The sequence below is a fragment of the Hirundo rustica genome, chromosome 8 (genome assembly GCF_015227805.2).
Source record: "Hirundo rustica isolate bHirRus1 chromosome 8, bHirRus1.pri.v3, whole genome shotgun sequence".
Classification (NCBI taxonomy): domain Eukaryota; kingdom Metazoa; phylum Chordata; class Aves; order Passeriformes; family Hirundinidae; genus Hirundo; species Hirundo rustica.
Genome location: NC_053457.1, coordinates 29,502,482 through 29,524,577, shown reverse-complemented (window position 1 = coordinate 29,524,577; position 22,096 = coordinate 29,502,482).

Here is a 22,096-nt window from a genome sequence, read left to right as displayed (position 1 = left end):
CCTGGGATGTATCTGGGGTGCAGGGGATGACATTTTGTGTGTTTACATCAGATCTGCCTCATGCAGTTTTAATCAGCCCTGCTACCACGACTATAGGCTGGAATGATACAAGTCCCGTGGCCTCTACCACTGGAACCTAAATTCCACTGAAAATAACAATAATGAGAACCTGGAGACATTTAAGCAGAAGTCTGGGCAGAGTATAAGCAGAGATGGAAGAGAACAAATAAAAGATTATCTGTCCTTTGAAACACCCCATCTTCCTGCCAATTCAAATATTGACTGGCTGCAGAATAGGAAAAATCACGACTTGCAGTGGGATGGAAATGGCAGAGTTTGCTTCAGAGATAACTCAGGAAGCAAAAATGACGTTTGGAGGCTTCCAACAAAGAGCAGGGCTCCAGAGCAGGAGAAAAGGCATTGTGTGCCTTGAGGGGGATATCTCAAAGATGTTTTTTCAGTGTGAAATCTGAGTGGAGACATAAATTTCACATCCAGGATGCATTGTAGCATTTAGTATTCATAGATTAGAATATCCTTGGTTGGAAATGACTCACAAGGATCACCAAGTCCAGCTCCTGGCACTGCTCAGTGATGACACCAACTTTACAGGGTGGCTGTGGAAGCATCCTCCTTGCTGGTTGCTTCCATGCACATGGTGGGAAATGCAGGGGCAACTGATCTGCCTGAAGATAAAACTTGTGCATTCAGGGTATTCTTCAGCCAGATCTATTTTCTTTCTCTGTTCCTAACCCTGAAATTTTACCAAGAAGGCAACAAACACCTTCCCACTGATTCCTGATGAGACGTTAATTTTGAGGAAGTTGCTGAACTAGCTGAAATAGATCGGTAATCTTTGTTTGCAGTTAACAGAAGCCAGATCTTAGATAAGCTACCCCGGATCTTGTAACTCATTTCTTGTCAGGTTTATGTTTATGTAGTTTTGCTTGTAATGAAATACAAAATGTGGTAAATAGGACAGAAGATAGCTGCAGATTTCCTGCTTAAAGGACCCATTGAACACAGGAAACTGTAAGTTCTACCAAGGAATCATTTGTCATGAATGCATTGAAAAGGTAGAAAGGTCAGGACGAGGAAGACTCATCTTACTTCCTCATTTTGGGTGACCCCTCCCCAAAACAGACCCCCAACTCATTTTAGGAAACAAAGTACGCATGCTTAATAGCCTTTTTGCCAATTAGCATACCAAGCGAGGAATGGGAGGTGACAGGGGTATGAATATGCATTTGTATTTTGGATATTCAACACTTTTGTAAATAAAAGGCTTTGTAATTACCTGTGAATTTCGCAGTGCGAATTAGGGAACTATCCCGCGTGCTGCCCGGTCGTAATAAACATACACTTTCTAACTTTAAACTGTTAGAGAGTTTTTGTCCGTCACAGTTGGGTATCGATACTAGATCAATACCCATATTTCTTTAATAAGGCATTTTGGCGAGCCATCCAGGAGACTGCTCTCTCTGGCCATGGGGCCAGCGGGGTCCAGGACCCCTCTGGGCGCCCACCCGGAATTTTCTGGGAAGAGGGCTCCTGCGGTCCTGCTGACCACGCGGGGAAAGACCAGAACCTGCTGGAACTACGGACAAAAGGTATGTTTATATTTGAAAATAGGTACCTTGGTATAGGCGGTTGGTGAGACACTGAGAGACGTCTCGTGCACAACATATGCCTCTTGGGTTTGTTTGTAAAAGTTGTGACAGCTCTGTGGAGCTTGGTATCAGTGGTTTGGTAGTCCGTGTCCCGTAGTGGGGACAGCGGCAACCTGTCTTTGTTGTGTCATCTTGCAGTTTAAAGGTGCCTTGGTAGTCCGTGTCCCATAGTGGGGACAGCGGTAACAGGTTTTTTGTTATGTCATCTTGCAGTTTGAAGATGACTCGGTAGTCCGTGTCCTGTGAGGGGGCAGCGGCGGCAGTAAAATAACCGGTGTTGTTGTCGTGTATTAGGAGCAGTGGTGGCTCCGGTTACAGTTTGTGGTTTAAAGGTACCTTGACAATCCATAATCCATGTGGCGAGCCCGTTCTGGGATGTGAAGGGTTCCTGTGATATATGTCCTAAAGTTAATTCGTGTTAAAAGATGTAAAATATAATTCAACCCCTATAAGTTTTGTTTCGAATCCAGTATGCTAAGAGTTAACTCAGATGAAAGTGGCCCAGAGAAGGGTACAGGAATTTCTTTTGCCTGAAAAGACATAGGAGGGACACGAAGAAACCATGATTGGAATTACCAGAAAAAGAGACACGAGGATGCCTCTGCCGGGAATCGTTAAGGGGAGAACAAAGACAATGGAAAAAGGAGATGGGAGCCCGGAGAACCAGATGATTACATCAGATCGATATCTCATCCGTCTCCTCCTGAAATTAACATCTTCACGCCACACCTGGATCCGACGATTAAAGGCATTGTCCTCTTGGGCAACCCTATTCAGAATCCCAGAACTGGAACATGAATGTCTAAGGAGGCTGCCTCAGAAGGAGGAACCTCGAAGTCCCAAGTTTCTCTCAGCGATCCAGTGTATAAAAAGAGACTGCTCCAAGCCAGAAATGTGAACTTGGAGGGTAACATACTGGCTAAGTGTGTTGCTGTGTTCACCCAGCGCCGATCCCGGGCTCGACGCTTTCCTTTTAATTGTGGCTGTCCGAGACTGTCATTCTGTCTCTCAATAAAATTCCAAAATTTTGATTTATCGAATTTGGTGAATCGTATTTATTACAGTCCCGTTGTGGGTCCTGGAAAATCCCGATTGCGGCCTCGAGTGCACTGGGTGTGTGTGGTGTGAACGGATCCGTGTTCTGTGGTCTCGTGGTTTTGTGTGTTTGTATCTTCAGGTGTGGAAGAATTATTGGTGCGCCGTATGTATCGTGGCCTGTGGGAGTTTGTGTAAGCGTTTTGATTTGTGTGATTTTGGAGTGTGTTAGTAACCTGTGTAAATGGTTTTAGGAGTTTTGCAGGCTTGAAATTGTAAAAGCCTTTTGAATTCCCCACCTGATCAGTGGAGGGATACCTCTGTTTGCAGGACGGAAGGATTTAAAGTGTTTGTGTTGTATCCAGATTGTGTGCTGGAGGGGAATTAGGCTGTGTGTGAGCTTGAACAGTGTGTGTTTTGGCAACAAGATTTTGCTGACATTTTGTTAGGTTTAAAAAAAAAAAAAAAAAAAAAAGCATTTGTGTAAGTTTAAATTGTTTATTTTTGAACTAAAAGGAGCAAGAGGCGTAAGGCGGTTTGAAACCTGAGCCGGCCCCAGGAATTGGAAGGGGGTGATTTGTTTCCCTGGTAACTGCAGGGGAATCCAGGCTCTGCAGCCTCGGGACGCGTCTCTAAACTCCCTGTAAAACCCTAAGAAGTTCTTTTGGCGAGTGAGTGTTTTAGTTAAAGGGAAAAAAGTTTTTGCTTGTTTGTGAGGCTTGCAGTTGCTAGAGTGTGTGGTAATATTTTAAAGTCCTGGTGGTGTAGTCCCTAACCACAGAGGAGTGGAGAGGCAGCGTGGGATCAGGGTTAACCCCCACCTCCTTCTCACGGAGGGATTTGTGTGTGGTGTCCCGGCCGAAATCCGTAGGATTTTTCGGCGAGACCTTGTTGAAACTTCTGGTGAAGTGTGTTTGGAGTCGTGAGGGACTCCTGGCTATTTTCTTTGAGAACCTTAAACGGTTGGTGTTTGGAGTTGTGTCTCTCTAAGAAAAGGCTTTGATTGTGTGCAGAAAGCAGAGAGCCCAGAACTTATGCCCAGAGCTAGCAGAAATAGCCGAGAAATTTTTGGTGCTGAGAAGCGCAATTGAAGTAGTCTACTTTGTGTTTTGTAACATCTTGGACCAAAAGGGATTCTAAACATGGGGGCAAATGAGAGCAAAGAGATTCCCAGAGGAAGCCCTTTAGGGTGTATCTTAACACACTGGAAAGAACTGGTGGGCTGTGGTGGTACTGAAACTAAGAGGGAGCTTGCTAAGCTTTGTACACAATGGTGGCCATTATATAAACTTGATGAAGGTGTGAAGTGGCCAGTAAACAGTACACTGGACTATGAGACATTATTACAATTGATGCTTTTCCTTCAGCGTGAACAAAAGTGGCAAGAAGTAGCTTATGCTGTTAAGTTTTTCATTCTCAGGAATCAACCCGAGTGGCAAAGGGATTGTGGAATGAGGTCACCATCTGACCCTTTAGTATTAGCCCTTGAAAAGGATAATAAAGCTACTAAAGGGAAGCCCAAACGGTGTTGTAGTACCTGCTCGATAAATCAGAGGTGCACCCATCCTGACAAAGTATACCAAGCAGAGGCTTTGGAACAAGAGACAGAAGACATACTTAAGCCAGCCCCTAGGAGGCAGGAAAGGAGGAGGGTGGTGGGGGACACAAATTCAGAACCATCATTGACTCCAACCTCCCCCACACTTCATCTTTAGCTTCACCTTCCTTTGGGAGGACAGCAATTGAGGTAGGGGTTTCTCCACCCACTCCTAAACCCCGGGATCCACCACTGCCTAGCAGTGACAGTGAGTGGGATGAACCTGAACCCCTCCCACCAGGTCCTAAGATTCCCTCACAAGGACTTATAGCATCAAGAACCCAAAAACAAACCAGAGTTGTCATACAAGCACCTCTAAGACAAGCAATAACCTCTGATGGGGAAACAAAACTGATTAAAGTTCCCTTTTCCTCAATTGATTTAGAAATTTGGGGAAGGATTGCTAAGGGCTATCGAAGTGATCCCATAGGGGTTGCTAAGAAAAATGAAGTTTATGATTAAGCAGCATTCACCTGATTGGGCAGATCTGCAACTGCTACTTCATGCCTTAACAGAAACTGAGAAACAGTTTTGAAAGTAGCTGGGGATCTGGCTGAAGATGATTGTCGGACAACACAGGAGGATGTTAAAGATGTATTTCCCCTTCAAGACCCAGGCTGGGATCCTAATGATGATGAGGAGTTAGGGCGGTTAAAGAGATACCAAGAACTGATAGTAAAAGGGCTAGAAAGAGCAATCCCCCAAACCATAAACTGGTCAGCCTTATATGCTATCAAACAGGGCCCCTCAAACACCTTCTGAATTTCTAGATCACCTGCGAGACACAATGCGCCGACACACCACCCTGGATCCTGGATCTGATGAAGGAACGCTGCAATTAATAAATATATTTTTAGGACAATCCACAGGAGATATCAGGCGGAAACTCCAGAAGATCCGGGGCCCAAACAGCCGGAATTTAGAAACTTTATTAGATGAGGCCTGGAGAGTTTTTAGTAACCGGGAAGAAGGGTATAAACAAGGGATGAAGAAACTAGCAGCAGTAGTAAAAGAAGGAGAAAAAGGAAAACATGGGCAAGGTCCACCAAAACAAGGACCACCCCGACTAGGAAAAGATCAATGTGCATTTTGTAAGAAATTTGGTCACTGGAAAAAACAGTGCCCAGAATTAAGAAAGGGTAATGAACATAGAAAAGGTGATCAGAAAAGGGAAAAAGTAATTGCTCATGTAAAAGAGGACTGAAGGGGACCGGAGGTCCCTACCCTAGGGGACCCTCTGGTTATAGTCAAACTGGGGAACAAAGAAAAAGAAGTGAAATTTTTGATAGATACAGGGGCAACATTTTCAGTGTTGAATAAGGCCCTAATACCTGTAACCAATGACTATGTTATGGTAAAGGGGGCAACTGGCCAATCTGAAAGAGCTTATTTTTGTAAACCATTGAAGTATAAATTGGGAAAACAGTGGGGCATCCATTGATTTTTATACATGCCTAATGCTCCATCTGCACTTTTGGCCAGAGATTTGCTAGAGCAGCTGGAAGAAAGAATAATATTCAAAAATGGGGAAATTAGTTTGGAGGTAAAGGATCAACAATATGTAGAACTGTTAAGCTTAATGCTAATAACCAAAGAAATTGAAGTGGCAAGTGAAAAGGAAAATTTTAGAAAAATAATGGATCAAGTATTTCCAGGAGTGTGGGCCTCCAATATACCAGGAAGAGCAAAGAATGCACTACCAGTGCAAATCAGGCCTAAAGAAGGAGGACAGCCAGTAAGGGTTAAACAATACCCTCTAAAGAAAGAAGATATAGAAGGGGTTAGCCCAATTATTGAGAACTTTCTGCAGCTAGGACTACTGAGAGAGTGTCAATCTGATTTTAATACTCCTATTCTGCCAGTAAAGAAACCGGATGGGTCATACAGATTAGTACAAGATTTAAGGGCTGTTAACAAGGTAACTGAAGACTTGTATCCAGTGGTTGCCAATCCCTACACCTTGTTAACCCGTTTAACACCTGAACTAACTTGGTTTACTGTTCTAGATCTAAAGGATGCTTTCTTTTGCCTCCCTCTCCATGAAGCCAGCCAGAAAATTTTTGCATTTGTGTGGGAAAGCCCTAAAACTGGAAGAAAAACTCAGCTCACATGGTGTGTGTTACCGCAGGGGTACAAGAACTCCCCCACTATATTTGGGGAACAGCTTGCCAAGGATTTAGAGTCCTGGGAACCTCCACCAGGAGAAGGACAGTTACTCCAGTATGTGGATGATCTCTTAATAGCCACCCGGACCCAGGAGACATGCGTGGACTGGACGGTAAGCCTCCTGAACTTTCTAGGCCTGCAGGGGTATCGAGTATCCCAGAAGAAAGCCCAAATGGTGAGGCAAACCGTTATTTACCTGGGTTACGAAGTGAGTGCTGGACAAAGGACTCTGGGGCAGGATCGCAAGGAAGCAATATGCCAGACCCCAAAACCTCAGACACTGAAAGAACTAAGAACCTTTTTAGGCATGACAGGGTGGTGCAGACTGTGGATTTATAACTATGGGTTGCTTGTTAAACCTCTGTATGCCTTGATCATGGAAGGGAGCAGAGATCTTCAGTGGACAAAAGATGCAACCTGAGCCTTCAACCAACTAAAGAAAGCCCTTATGTCAGCTCCAGCCGTAGGACTTCCAGACATGAGTAATCCATTTTTCCTGTTTTCTCATGAGAAGCAGGGGATTGCCTTGGGAATATTAGCACAGAACTTAGGCCCGTACCAGGGGGCAGTGGCCTATCTTTCCAAGCAACTGGACACAGCAGCTAAAGGATGGCCAGGGTGCCTCAGAGCAGTTGCAGCAGTAGCAATAAACATCCAAGAGGCACACAAATTCACCCTAGGCCAGAAGATGACTGTGCTAGTATCTCACACAATGTCTGCAGTCCTTGAGGCAAAAGGGGGACATTGGCTCTCCCCACAGAGATTTCTGAACTACCAAGCCATACTGGTAGAACAAGATGATGTCGAAATTGTGGTAGCTAACACTGTGAAGCCAGCTTCCTTCCTCAGCGAAAGTATGGGAGAACCAGTGATCCACGATTGCCTGGAGACCATTGAAGCCACATACTCAAGCCTCCCAGATCTGAAGGGCACCCTGCTTGAGGATGCTGACACCTGGTTTACTGATGGAAGCAGCTATGTCGTCAGTGGAAGAAGGCATGCTGGGTATGCAGTTACCACAAGCAAAGAGGTAATAGAGTCTGGACCAATACCAACAAATACATCTGCACAGAAGGCTGAAATAATTGCCTTAATCTGAGCCCTAGAGCTGGCAAAAGGAAAAGAGATCAACATCTACACGGACTCAAGGTATGCATTCGGAGTGGTTCATGCTCATGGAGCCATCTGGAAGGAAAGAGCACTGCTGAATTCACAAGGCAAGAGTATTAAACACGCACAAGAGATACTGAGGCTATTAGATGCCATACAACTACCTGAGAGAGTAGCCGTAATGCACATCAAGGCACACCAAAAAGTGAGCTCTGAATTGGAAAAAGGGAATATGCTGGCAGACAGAGAGGCAGAAGAAGCAGCAAAAGGTGAGGTACCTGATAAGGCTGTTGAGGCAGCATTGATTCCAGATGGAAAAGTTTCTATTGAAGGTAAGCCAGTGTACAATAAGAAAGATAAGAAACTTATCAAGGTAGAAAAGGCAAGCTATAACCAGGAAGGATTGGTTGTAACAGAAGAAGGGAAATTTGTAGTACCCTCCTATTTGTCGTGGTCATTAGTACAGAGGGAACATGAGAAAACACACTGGGGAATAGATGCCCTGTATAACCATTAGAAAGAAAGAATCATGGCCAGGAAATTGCAGGGCACAGTGATCCAAGTAACTCATCAGTGTAGTCTTTGCCTCCGAACTAACCCTAAAAATACCCCAGAGCCTAAAGTGGGACAAATTGGGAAAGGTTGTGGACCTGGGCAACAATGGCAAATTGATTTTACAGAACTGCCCAGGAAGCGAGGGTATCGTTACCTATTGGTGTTAACGGATACCTTTTCAGGATGGCCAGAAGCCTTTCCTGCCGGGACAGCTAAGGCCCGAGAGGTGACCAAAGCGCTGTTGCAAGAAATAATACCACGATTTGGAGTTCCAGCCACCATATCCTCAGATAGGGGACCACACTTTATTTCGAAAATTGTGCAGCAAATAAGTCACCACCTGGGAATAGACTGGGAATTGCACACCCCATACCACCCTCAATCTAGTGGCCAGGTGGAAAAGATGAATCATTTGATTAAACAACAAATTGTAAGATTGGGGCAAGAAGCAAATTTGCCCTGGCCTCAGGCTCTCCCATTGGCCTTGTTGCGAATTCTGACAAAACCAAGGGCAAAAGAGAAACTAAGCCCTTTTGAAATATTGTATGGAAGGCCATATGCAGTTCAAGGGGGAACAGCATCCATTCAAGTAGGGGAAGAAACCCTACATGGATATATGGTGGCCCTAAATAAACAACTTAGAGAAATTGAGAAATATGTGGCTGGAACTCAAAACAGAGAACTGGATGGGGCAGTACATGATGTACAACCTGGGGATTATGTGTATGTTAAGTCTTTTGCAGAAAAAACCTTAGAACCACAGTGGGAAGGACCATTCCAGGTGCTCCTCACTACCTTCACTGCAATCAAGATCAAAGAACAGAAGGCCTGGATCCATCACTCCCGAGTGAAGAAAGCCCCAGAAGGAATTTGGAAAGCCACACCAGGCGATAACAAACTGAAGCTGAAGCTCACTCGGAACAATGAATAAATGGACTAAGAGTTATTTTGGACATTATGTGGAAAGTTGTAACTATTGTAGTAATTACTTTATCCATAACAGGAGTCAATGTAATACCACGAAGGTATAATGTGACTGGAATATACCAGTGCCAAGGAAGAGCTTATGATCCTTACTCTCGTAAGGCTTTAAACAAGATACTAAAAGCCACAAATGCAAGCTTGTGGGAGGGAAGAAATGTTTGGGGATGTAAGTATGCATTTGTACAGGATGGGTTCCACAAGGCTTACCATCCACCCATGAAACTCATCAGGGTTAGTCCTGAATGCTGTGATAAACGCTTGAGTAAATGTCTGGAGTTTAGGCTCAAAACAGAAGGGTGTGCGATAAGGGGGTATGACATCGACTTTAACGTCACTCAGGTATGTACTGAGTACCATAAGAACCAGACCAAGATTACTCCACCAGTGCCAAGAAAGGCTGTGACTATACACCATGACACAGATACCATCAAAGGCGTTTTTAAAAGGCTTGAGGAACATTTGTCTCATCATTGGTGGGATGTGCTTTTTGAGTAGTCACCAACAGCAACCGGAATATTGAATACCTTAATCCACCCTATAGTTGTGTTGCTTATTTTGGTCAGCATAAGTTTAGTGTTAGCCATTGTAATACTTGTTTGGAATTGGAGGATGCTACGACGAGTGGCAGCTTTAAACTCACTGTCAAAGGCGTATGGCTTGGTCTTGAGAGACACTAGCTGTACAGCTTGGACAGATGAGGAAGACTCTGTATACTGAGTAAAAGAATTTACTCATTTCAAAGAAGAAGTGGGGAATGAGACGTTAATTTTGAGGAAGTTGCTGAACTAGCTGAAATAGATCGGTAATCTTTGTTTGCAGTTAACAGAAGCCAGATCTTAGATAAGCTACCCCGGATCTTGTAACTCATTTCTTGTCAGGTTTATGTTTATGTAGTTTTGCTTGTAATGAAATACAAAATGTGGTAAATAGGACAGAAGATAGCTGCAGATTTCCTGCTTAAAGGACCCATTGAACACAGGAAACTGTAAGTTCTACCAAGGAATCATTTGTCATGAATGCATTGAAAAGGTAGAAAGGTCAGGACGAGGAAGACTCATCTTACTTCCTCATTTTGGGTGACCCCTCCCCAAAACAGACCCCCAACTCATTTTAGGAAACAAAGTACGCATGCTTAATAGCCTTTTTGCCAATTAGCATACCAAGCGAGGAATGGGAGGTTACAGGGGTATGAATATGCATTTGTATTTTGGATATTCAACACTTTTGTAAATAAAAGGCTTTGTAATTACCTGTGAATTTCGCAGTGCGAATTAGGGAACTATCCCGCGTGCTGCCCGGCCGTAATAAACATACACTTTCTAACTTTAAACTGTTAGAGAGTTTTTGTCCGTCACAGTTGGGTATTGATACTAGATCAATACCCATATTTCTTTAATAAGTCACTGAAGTGATTACCCATCTCAAACCTCCAGTTGTACATGGGGTGTGCTTGGTGAAATGACTTTAAAGAGCTCCCCTGTCTTCCAACACACACTGAAGCCAGCATTGTTCTGGCTGTGTTAAGGCTTGTTTTGACCATTATTTTAATTGGAGTGTGATGGATGGTGATTTGGTTTGACTTTTTAAAATTTTGGCTTTGTGTCCAGTGATTTTTTTTTTTGTCAGTACAAGAAAATAATCTTCAAAATAAGTCTTTCTGTCTGAGATGTTCATTTTTCTCATGCTAGAAAGGCCTGTAGAGATCAATTATGGGAACAAAGAATTAGAATCTAGCTCCTCCTCTGGTATTAATTAAATCTTTTATCCTATGGTGAGGAAACAGCATATTAGGCTTTGCCACAGTCCTCAAAGGTATCATTACCACACTTCAATGGATGAGGGCAAATAAAGCCAAAGGAGGCTGTAATTTGCTTTAGGTCATTTTTCCAAATTGATGCAAAATAAAAAGCAGCACAAAATGCCCTGTTCTAGACCAGTTCCTCTTTCCATCAGCCGGTGGCACGCAGGGCAATGTGGGCAGTGGTTTTAGGTTTTACCCTTCCCGGCCCTCCTTGCACATCAAGGATTGCCAAGGCCTCCCTTTCCACTGCCCGCCTCCCACGTGGGTTTGTGTGGGCCTGGCCTAGGGACTGACACTTTGTCACCTCCTCTGTCCCTGCCTTGGGCAGTGATCTCCAGGTTCCACTGCAGGAAACTCTTTTTCCCCTCCTGAGGAGCAGGGGATGAGTTGGACGGAGGCAGGGGGAGCAGCACCATGGAGGCAGCAGAGCCAGCTCTGGCTCTGGCTCTGGCCCTGGCCCTGAGCGGCTGCGGGGCTCTAAGTCTTCTGTGCCTCAGTTTTCCCTTTCCTATGATTAAGAAATTTGAGATTTTTCAGTACTTCCTATATATTTTTTGCCTAAAAGGAACGTTAAAATAAGAACTGACCAAGGAGCATCTTAAAATCTGCGCTCTCCCTGAGACGACAAACGTAGGGCATCACATCCAACGATCTTTGTGGCCCCTTTTTTTTGCTTTAAAACCAACGACAGGTCGACTATTCCGCACAAAGTATCTTGTTATTCCTTCCTTCCTAAACTTCATTCATATAACTCATTTTAAAGTCGCCGGCTAACAGTCCGACTGTCCCTAAGGCTGCAGAGGGTTTTCTGAGGCGATCTCTGGTTGCCGAGGCCGAGGAGCGAGCGGGGGGATTTGGTTCCACCTCAGCCTTGCCATCTGGTGGCCCCGGGGCTCCCGGAGGAACGAGGTCTGCTTGCACCATCTAGTGGCTTCAGGTAACCGAGCCAAAGGCATTTTCTGTTCCCAGCACGCATCCCCAGCGAGCCTGGGTAATAAAAATACAGGTGACGCATCTGCAGTTTCGGGCAACTCCAAGCGAACACAGGGAATGCAAAGAAAAAAGAGCAAACTTACATCCAGGAATAAAAAATGAGAATTTTCTCTTAATAAGTTCTTTTTCCCCCCACACACACGAATTTTATTTACCATTACCATCATTCGAAGCGCAAAAAAGGCAGAATCCTTAAGAAATAAAATAAGCAAGAAAGTTCTTCCACAACAATACAAAAGAAGGCATCTGTCCAATCTCACTTCCAGGATCGATATTATGGAGGTCAGACCGTGATCATCATCAAACATCCTTCCTTTTGCAATTGCTTAAGAACAGTTTTGCTTTCCTCCAGAGAGAAGTAGGGCTGTGAAAGCAAAGCGAGAGAGAGAGCATCTCATCACTCTTATTGAGTGAATAGAAATAAAGGCATCTCCAAAGGCTTCAGAAGTACAACTGGAATGACAGGAGCGGCATTATTCAGGGATAGAGTCATATTAAAAGGTCTTTGGGTTTTGGTTTTTTGGGGTTTTTGGGTTTTTTTTTCCATTGAAGAAAATAAGAGTTTTGCCATTGTCAGTCACTCTGAGTGCGGGAATTTACCTGAGCTGAGCAAACAGCACCTCGTTCTCTCACCATGGAGATCCATGGTTGTGCCAGAGGATGGAAAACCTCCAGGAAGAGAGAGGCACTTGGCTGTGTCAGGTTATGTTTAATGAATGCCTAAAGACGTCTTCAAATACTACTGATTCATTCCTCAAGACAGCATAATATACATAGACAGAACACATCCACTAAAAAAACACAACCTGCTAAACCACCCAGACAGAATTCTTTGTAAATTATATCCTTCACTCAGAATAGCCTTTGAGTCATGTTTGAACAGAAGTACACTGTGACTTGGAAAGACTTTCTAGGAATTTCAGCGCTTGCTGTTTGCCATGAAGTGTTTGTTTCTAGGGTCCTCCTGAAGAGTGCCCTACACTTTGCAGAGCCAAAGGAGCCTTTGGTTTGAAGGGCTCTGGGACTTTAAGAGAATTTGAGCTCCAGAGGACAATTTTTAAAGCATATTGCTTTCCTCTTGTAAATACGAAGTTAACTTCACTCACTGTGATCTCTGGGACTAAAAATTAAATTTATAAAGGAAAATAGTCCAGAGAGTTATCCTGATATTAATCTTGCAGGAAGTAGCAGGGGTGTATTCTCCAGACTGCAGGGATCCAGAGATCTCTCTGTAGAGCTAAAGGAATGAAAGGATGCACCTTGCTTTTCAGTCTCCAGAGATCCATATAAGCCTGCAGAAATGAAGGGAGGGCTATCCTATATCCAGGAGATCATCTCCCTCCCAGGTTTGACAGTTATAACCTATCAGACCATTTGTGCATTGCCCAGCTCCCTCTCAGACATTGTAATCTGCTTTGCTTTGATTTTCTTTCTTTTTCATTAGATCATGTTGGTTTAAGCCCTTCTTGCTATGAAGCTCTCTTCCAGCTAAGCATCTTTCTGTAGGAGTCTGACAAATATTTCAGGGAGTGAGCCAGGAAGGCTCTGAATGGAAACATCTCCTGTGAGGGGACACACTAATGCGTCTCAGTCTCTTCTCAACAATAACAAGCATCCAAGTGTGGCTGCTGTTCTGGCTGATCTCTTTTCTGCACCTGTTCCAGTTTGGTTCTAAGGCATCCCTTGCCTGTGAACAAGTGATGCTCGTGGACCCCAGAGTACAGATTCTTTTACTATAAATCGCTTAATCTGGGCAATATAATAATATGACTATAAACACTCCTATGGAAGTACTTCTCTGACACACATGCCTTCTAGCCCAGTCTCATAAAATGTGATGTTGATTTGAAATTCTGCAGGTTTATCATGTTTTTCTTTCCCCGCTCTAGAGAGGAGGAAACTGATTTCTTCTATCTGTGCTTGTCCAGTTTTTGCTGTGCTGGATTACATCACTCTTGCAGCTTTCCAGGCAGCTTCAAACACCTTGAATGAGAGCTATCCGTCATGAACACTAAATTAAATGTCTGAAGGCTGACGAGTATTCAGAGCTACCCAAGAGATTAATGTAGAGATCAGTAATAATATTTATAAATACTGACACCCAAAGCCAATGCATTGGTCAGGCATTCACTGATTAATTGATTGATTGGCCAGGCTGAGTGTCCAAGAGCTGGACTACAGCTGGTGGGGTGAAGTGGCACAGCTGGAGCAGGACAGATGGGCGATGCAGACACTTCCCTTGTCATGAAATTTCATGGTGCTGCAGGAGGCTTCTGCATTCGCGGCTCCTATTTCACCGAGTTTCTTCTTTTTTGAAATACACCGCAGCTGCTTCACAGATCTACTCAATCACCCAGTGACACATATTTGTGCACGTGCCATAAGGAGTTTCTCTTTCTTGCTCAGCCAGGACAGGCAGGAAGTGATAAAGGCTGCTTTAGTTACAGAGATGCACTCTGCAGCAGGCATGCAGCTAGAAACTCTTAGATAAATGGGGATTTAAAGTCCTTATCTAAGATGCTCCAAGGAACCGCCATAATAAAAGTAATAAACTCCAGAAATAATAATTACTAACAGAATTCAAAACCCCAATCCCATGTTGTGTTTATAATTTCATGATTTTTTTCTGACTTTGACAGAGCTGCTTCCCTCTGAAACTGCTGGAAGTGTAATCAGAGTGAGGGACCAAATCTTTTGGCCTCCTTATTTATAATTGAGCTGCTCTGAAAGGTTGTATAGCCCCATGGTGATGCCATTCAGACTAAAAAGCAGGTGAGAATTTTAGATCAAAGCAGCATTTGCCAAAGGCAGCCACTTCAAATCCTTCTGTGTGAAGTGGTAGGCTGGAGAATTTTACAGGAACAGATTCCCTAATGGTTTTTTATGGCATCTTTTTCCAAACGCTGGAAACACTGAGAACAGTTTCTAGCATGGTTTCCCTTTCCCATCAGTAAAGGCTTATAATTGAGCAAATAAAATACCTGACTCTCAAAACACTGGACTTCAATTAAGCTCAAGTCAAAGTGTTTATTGGAACATCATCCCTAAAATCTATTTTAAAGTCACCTGGAGACTGAGTTTAATGACTACCTTAGTTGCTGTGTTTACAGTGTTGTTATTATTGATGCTGCTGCTTCACTTTTAATGGAAAACAAGGCCAGGAAAGGGAATATATCCACACTTCTCCAAGGAAGAAATAAATCGCTGATCATGGCAGGGTGAGCTTTGCTTTCCTAGGGATCATCACACTCCTGAGGCCCTGCCTGAGGATACAGGGACATGATGGGCCACTGATGGGAGCTCTGAGACAGGGAGCTCTGTTCAAAGCCAATGACAATGGCAAACATTGCAAAAAAAACCCCAAAAAAACAAAAAAAAACCCCAAAACAACAACAACAAAAAAAAACCCAAAAACAAAACAAAACAACAACAAAAAAAAAAAAAAACAAAAACAAAAACAAAAAACACCCACATGACTGCTTAATGAAGGTGTTAAGACATATCTTAATGTCCGTCTATCTTTGACCAAGAAGAACTTGGATTTATTGAGAAGTTGCCTTTTCTTCAGAGTCTGTAACCATGTCCTGATTTCAGGTCAGTGCTGCTGACCTGGAAAAATATCTAGTCCTTTCAAGAGAAAAAAAAAAAAAAAAAAAAAAAAAAAAAAAAAAAAAAAAAAAAAAGACAAGTAATCACTAATTTTGGCTGGTTTTTTGCAGGAAGAAACCTTCCCATGCAAGGACAGTTTAGGCATAAAATGGCTCTTCTAAAACCAGGATCAAAGTGATTAATGGCAAAACATATTCTATTTGTCACTTCTCTCCAAACCCAACTTTTCTAAAGCACTATGAGCTTTGCCATGGATATCAAGAAGATCAGAATTCAGCCTGCTCCTTCCCTAATAGCATTTATGAGTGGCTTTTTAAGAAGGCAAACACATGTACTCTTGGCAGTCCTTAATCTGTTTGAGCACAAAATGTCTTCATTTCCCCGGCAGAGAAAATTGCCATAAAAACCATTTGGCAGCGTAACTTTTCTTGCAGGGGAGATAGAAAAGAGGGGCTGTTGGCTGTCAAATGTTAGCCCAAACATTCACTATTTACAGATCCATTCAGAAAATTTGACTTCTTAGTGCAGCAAATTATGTCCTGCTCCTGAACTCCAAGGAAAATTCATGAGCCTCCACTTGCTCTCCTATTTCCTCTTCCCAGGAAGTACAAGGCTGTCTTGTCATAACGTTATTTAAACTGTTTGAGAAACTTTTTTTTTTTTTAAATCAAGAATGCCACATATTGCTTTGTCTGAAGTAGATCATAGCACTATTTGGTGTTCTCCTGAGAGATATGGAAAAGCTTGGGATGAGCCTTGGAGAAAGCCAGTCTCTTTCATCAGCAGCGTCACCTGTCATCTCTGTGTGAAAAGCTGCAGTTACAGCGACAGCATGGGAGGATCACAAAGAGCTTTATCTCTCAGGTCCTTCCCTCCTTACTGACATGAATGTCCCGTCTCACAGAGTCATTCAAAGGTGGAAGCCTTTCCAAAAGCCCTCTTTTCGCCATCCACGTTTTGCAGTTCAGCCAAAAATACCACCCTACACTTAGATTTGCTTTGAAAACACTTGCAACTTCTGGCTTGCAACTGTATTTGGAAAACCATCCATTAAGCATTAGTGAAATCTAGGCAGTCAGTGCTCTCCTGAGAGTTTGGATGGTTGGTGAGAGATAAACAACCTAAAATCATGTGCATGATCAAGCTGGTGAGCAGAAGATTTGATATATAGTTGAATTCCCCAAATTCCCAAATTCCTTTAGCAGCAACATCTTCTGTTACTTTCCACAAGAAAAGTATAAAGTGGGGAAAATATTAGAAAGTGAGTGTACCCACAGTCAGAACCCCAGCCTCCAGCTCTGGTAATGTTTCTCAGATCTTTTTGCCACATGTGACAAGAGAGAGCAAACAGGTGGCTCTGCCCCACAGGGCACAGATCAGAAAGCATGATGACAGTCTGCAGTGCACAACAGATCAAGGAATTCTCTTCCAGCAGCACATCAAGTACGTTGGCAATTTTATATGCTGATTCTGTGGTGTTCTCTCACTCGGTTTTCCTGTTCACACAGGAATTTGTGGAAGCAGATAATGTAATGAATCAATGTTGTTCGACAGCATCGTTACCCTGATTTCTCATCAGTAGATGCTTAACATAGAAATTCATTTTTCACTGTCAAATTTCAACTCTTTTCTTCTTGCTTTGCTTTACTTTCCCTTCTTGCCCATTGCTTTCCATTTCCTCCGGACTTTGGTGCATCCTGAAAATACACAGACATAAAGTTTTATGCACAAGACCAGTGTTGGAAGGATTCTGTCTCTGGACAGATGCTGAGAGCTTCATCAGTTTGAAAAGGCCAGAACTAACCTCAAAAGAGCTACATTTTATCTACTCAGAGGCTGAATTTTTAACTCAAAGGAAAAAAAATTAAAAAAAAAAAAAAAAAAAAAAAAAAAAAAAAAAGAAGAAGAAGAAAAGAAAAGCTCAGATGCACATGCAAACCCATAAGCACACAAGCCAACTAACATTTGTTCAAGCACTTCCTAAAACTCTCTAATGAAAGCCATGTGCAGACAATCAGTTATTGGCACGTACAAGCAATACATTCATGGACTTCATTGCTCATGAAGGTTTGCACTTAGACCTCAGACTGCTATCCTAAAAATATTGGCTTCATATATGAGAGATCTGCTGTCTTCACATAGCAATGATTTGTTGTATGAGTGATGGAGAAAATTCCTCGTATTTCTGCCACTATCTGTGCCTGTGTACATTAACAGAGTGAGTTGAAATTTATCCTGAGCAGCCTAATCTGCCTTGCTCTGTGTGTAAATGCAGGCTGCCAGGTCAGATGGCTTGAAAAGTATTTTTTCTACCTTATAAGTAGTGCATAAGGTGAGGAAGAAATGAAGAGAGCTCAGCTAAATACTTAAAGTTGGTCTTAGACTGTCCTGACGGACCATGCTGAATACAGACTGTGGAGTTGCTTAGTAAGAGTAATAATAACAATTTTTAAAAACATTTATTGTTGTTACTTACATATAAGAATAATAAATTTTCAAAAGGTGTTTTGTTTATGAAAGCCAGGTTAAATGATAAGACCCGTCCTTCTGGGTTCACAAAACACTCACTTTGCATGCAACAGCCACACGTGCTACATTTGATGCTCCCTGTGGTCTGGAAATTGGGATCACAAGGTATGCTGGGAACCTGGGAGCAAAGAGGACTGCAGGGACTGCTCCCAGCTGGAGTCCCAGCCTTCGCCTCTGCTGAGCCTGCCACCACACACGCAATTAGCATTCATTATATGGCAGTGTTTTTATGATGTGGGTGCATCTCCACCTGGAACAAGTTGAAAAAGCATAAAAGCCATCCAAGCGTTATCAGATGTTATTAACGTTGAGCCCACTAAAATCTGGACTACATCTGAACTACTGGCACACAGATGACAAGCCCTACATCCCGTTAAGAATTTCCTGAGTCCTCAGACGTAACGCTCATGCAAAAGATGCTTCTGAACAAAATGTCATTCTTTGAATAACAGAGCAGATGATAAGAGAAATGTTTCTGATGGTTTCATTAATGGCTTTTCAGTCCAGACCCTGTATCTTCTTTCTGACACTGTTTTATCTCTGAGGAGGATCCCTTGCACAGAGTTTCTGCCCTGCTGTGGCTGCTGGTGGGGAGACCTGTGCTGGAGCCCATCATCCATAACCACTGTGTTGATTTAAGAAGGGCTCTCCAACCAAGCTGGCTGCACAAACCTTCTCAAACCATAAGAACCAGCTCCCACTGTATTTATAGTCTCAAGCATCTCTTCACCATATTTTTGTCGACACAGAAAATGGCTTTTTCCTCCGCCGCTGCTGTCATTTTCTCCTTCTAACCCTTCTGCTCAAAGATTATTTTCTGCTCCTTCCCCTCATTCCTCCATGGTTCCCCTGTGATTCCCACACCAGGAATCCCCTGCCCTCTGCTCCTAAGTGCTCGTGACAGCTGCCATCTTGGCCCAATCAAGGGTGATTGATCCAGCATCCTTCAGCGTCAAGTGCATTTGATCTGTAAAGCTCTCCAGCTGGGGCTGTAATAACTCATATCCGCTGTGGGTTGCACATCAAGCGACTCTTTCCCCATCAGTCACGTCTTCCCTGATAGCAGAGTTCTTCAATGAAGCCCTTCACATCTAATCCACTGTCTCATGCAGATCGTGATGGGAAAAATTTATGAAAAGCAATATTTTGTACTGCTTTGAAGCAAACAAAGCTGATCTCCGTGTCAATTTTTGTTGAATAAAAACTTCTGTGGGCAGACACTGTGAATTCTTCCAGGATTTAGTCCATGATAAGAACAGTCAAGTCATAAATATTTATGCACTAAATGAGCCATTACTCACTACTTTGTTTCATTTTCATTAACTCTCTGACTATGTTTACTGTATTTGCATTCAGATCCTTCTCTGCTGCTGTCACTGTCAGCCCAAGGCTGCTGCACACTGCTCTGCCATCTGGAAACTGCCTTCCAGCTCTGAGAGTAAGAGAATCAGGCCCAGATATTCCTCTTTGTGTGGGATCACTGTTTCAGTGCACCTGAACAGGAGACATAAATCCCTTCTTACACCTGACAATGCAATGGGTGTCCAGATCTCCACCCTCCTCTAGGTTCAAGACACAAGCCAAATGACCACACTGCTTTTACTGCAGACTGGTTGTGTTGTGTTGCCTGAGTCACAATTTTTGGTGATATGTTTTGCACAATCGAACTGGACTGGTTTGTCTACCTGGCACACAAATATGAAACTAAATATCTATATGGGTATTAGATTTGCTGAGTGGGGGGTTTTTTGTTTGTTGGTTTGGTTTTTTTAGCTCTGTAGCAATATGTTTCTATGTATTACAGGCATGGAAATCAGGCCAGAACAGGATGGACAGAATACTTTCTGTCTCTGTGAGATAGTAGGTTGCAAAGAAAAAAATCCAGAGACAGCAAATTCTGTAGAGAGGTTTCTCCTCATCTCCGGTTTAGAACTCAGTGATTGTTGAGCCAGAATTGTTATCTTTGGATTTAATTGTTTTTAAAGTTTTTCTTTCATGGTTTTGTCCCATCTCTCATTGATCTAATGGTAACATTTAATTGCCACATCTTCCCATGACAAGGAGTATCTACGGCTTAATTATATGTTGTTGCGTGAAGGACCATTATCTCTTCTTTCTGTTTCTTTTCTTAAGCCAGTCACATGTGGGATTCATTTGTCAGCCCAAGCTCTCATAGTGAGAGATGTTTGAAAATCATTCCATCATTCCTTGTTTCCCTTCTCTGAGCACTGGTAATTTTACACATCTCTCCATCAGTCTCTCACACCTTTCCAGACTAGAGAGCTACTATACGTGTCCTGTAGGGAAGTTGTTCCCTTTGTTCATCCTTTACCCTGGCCATAAACTTTTTTCCAAATTTATATATCCTTTGGGAGGTGAAGGACCAGAGCTCTGCACAATATTCAAGAGTCAGGTGCATTATTGTTTTACAGAGGGTAATTAATGTTCACGTGATTTTTTCCTTCTCCCACAAAATCAGTTTTTATCCCCCTTAATTGACAGGTTCGATAGGAAAGAAAGCTGTTTACTGCCATCCCTTGGCCATAACTAGAATGATTTGGTGCAGAATCCCTGTAGTAAATCCAGCCAAAATTCCCTAAATCCATAAAGTGAATGGTAAGGTGTGGTAAGGTACTGTGTCAATGAGAAATAGATATAGGGCATAAATTCAGGATTAACTGTTCTCCATAAATGAGACAGAAACAAATTAAATTACATGAAGACCAATTATTAAAAATGCTGACAGATGTAGAATATCACAAAGAAAACCTTTAGGGGCAGGAAGTGCAGTTATCTGATCCAAAGCCCACGATATCATGCAAGTCCTCTCATTGATTTCTGAGAACTTTGACATGGTACCAAAGTTCTACGCTGATTTTTAGTCTGAAGACACGAAATTAGGTAATATGAGACCAGTGATATGAATGGAGGGATTTTCTATGTAAGGCCAAAATCACAACAAACATGACAGAGTTAACTGATGTTTCTTCCAGCTTCTGTAGTTTTTATTTTTATTCTTATAAACCGCTTTTCTATTTACTATCAGACATTATATATCTTGCATATCACCAGTGCTTACTTGCATCTAATTATTAAGGACTAAATACATATTGCCCATACATGGAGTGCAACACACATAAGATGGGATGTAAATATTCTGAAAATCTCAACTCCAACTGGTAAATTTATTAATGGAGAATATGTTACATTGTGTCATAATCAAGCATTTTTTTATTGTTTAGAGATGTTCACATTTAGTGGGCATGCATGTCATCTACAAGTTAAAAGGTGGTTAATTAAAGTTAGTGGTTTCTTTTATATGAATTATATATTTTTTTTTTATTCTAAGTTACCAATTTTAATGAAAAGCTCTTATTGACAATTCAAGTTTTAATAATATAAGCAAAATGTTGAAGAAACAATGATGTTCTCATCCTAGTGTGCTCCACAATTACGTAAGTACAGGATCCTCCCCACATCCCAGTGAAACAGGTGGGCTCTTCCTTCTGCAGGTGTGCCAAGGAGCTCCCAGAGGTCTGTGCAGAGTGAAACCTGGGTGAGGAGTGGGGACCTGTGGGGTCGGTGTTCAACTCGTGCTCCCTGAACAACAAGGCATGGAGCATCACTCCAGGGCTGCAGCCACTCCAGGTTTGCCGTGTGCCTTCCCCAGACACCACCAAGGAGCAGGATGCACCGTGAGCACCTCGGCAGCTGGACACCGTGGGACACTAACTGACTCCAGGCTGAGTACAGACGTGGGGGATCGTGATGGAACAGGAGCGGTTTCAGTGGTTTCAGAACAGATGAGCAACTCTCTGACTGGCTTCTGGACAGGTGACAGAGCTGGAAAGATGTGGTGTCCTTCCTCTCCATGGAACATTTCCCTGGCTGGTGCGAGGTGTGATGTTTGCCATACACAGCAGCTGGGTGCACACCTCTCCTCCCCAGCTCTCTCTGACGATGAGCAGATGGCAGCAGCAGGGTGTCACAGCTCAGGACAGACAGCCACGGCCAAGCTGCCCTTGGCTGCCGAGAAGGTGGCAGGAC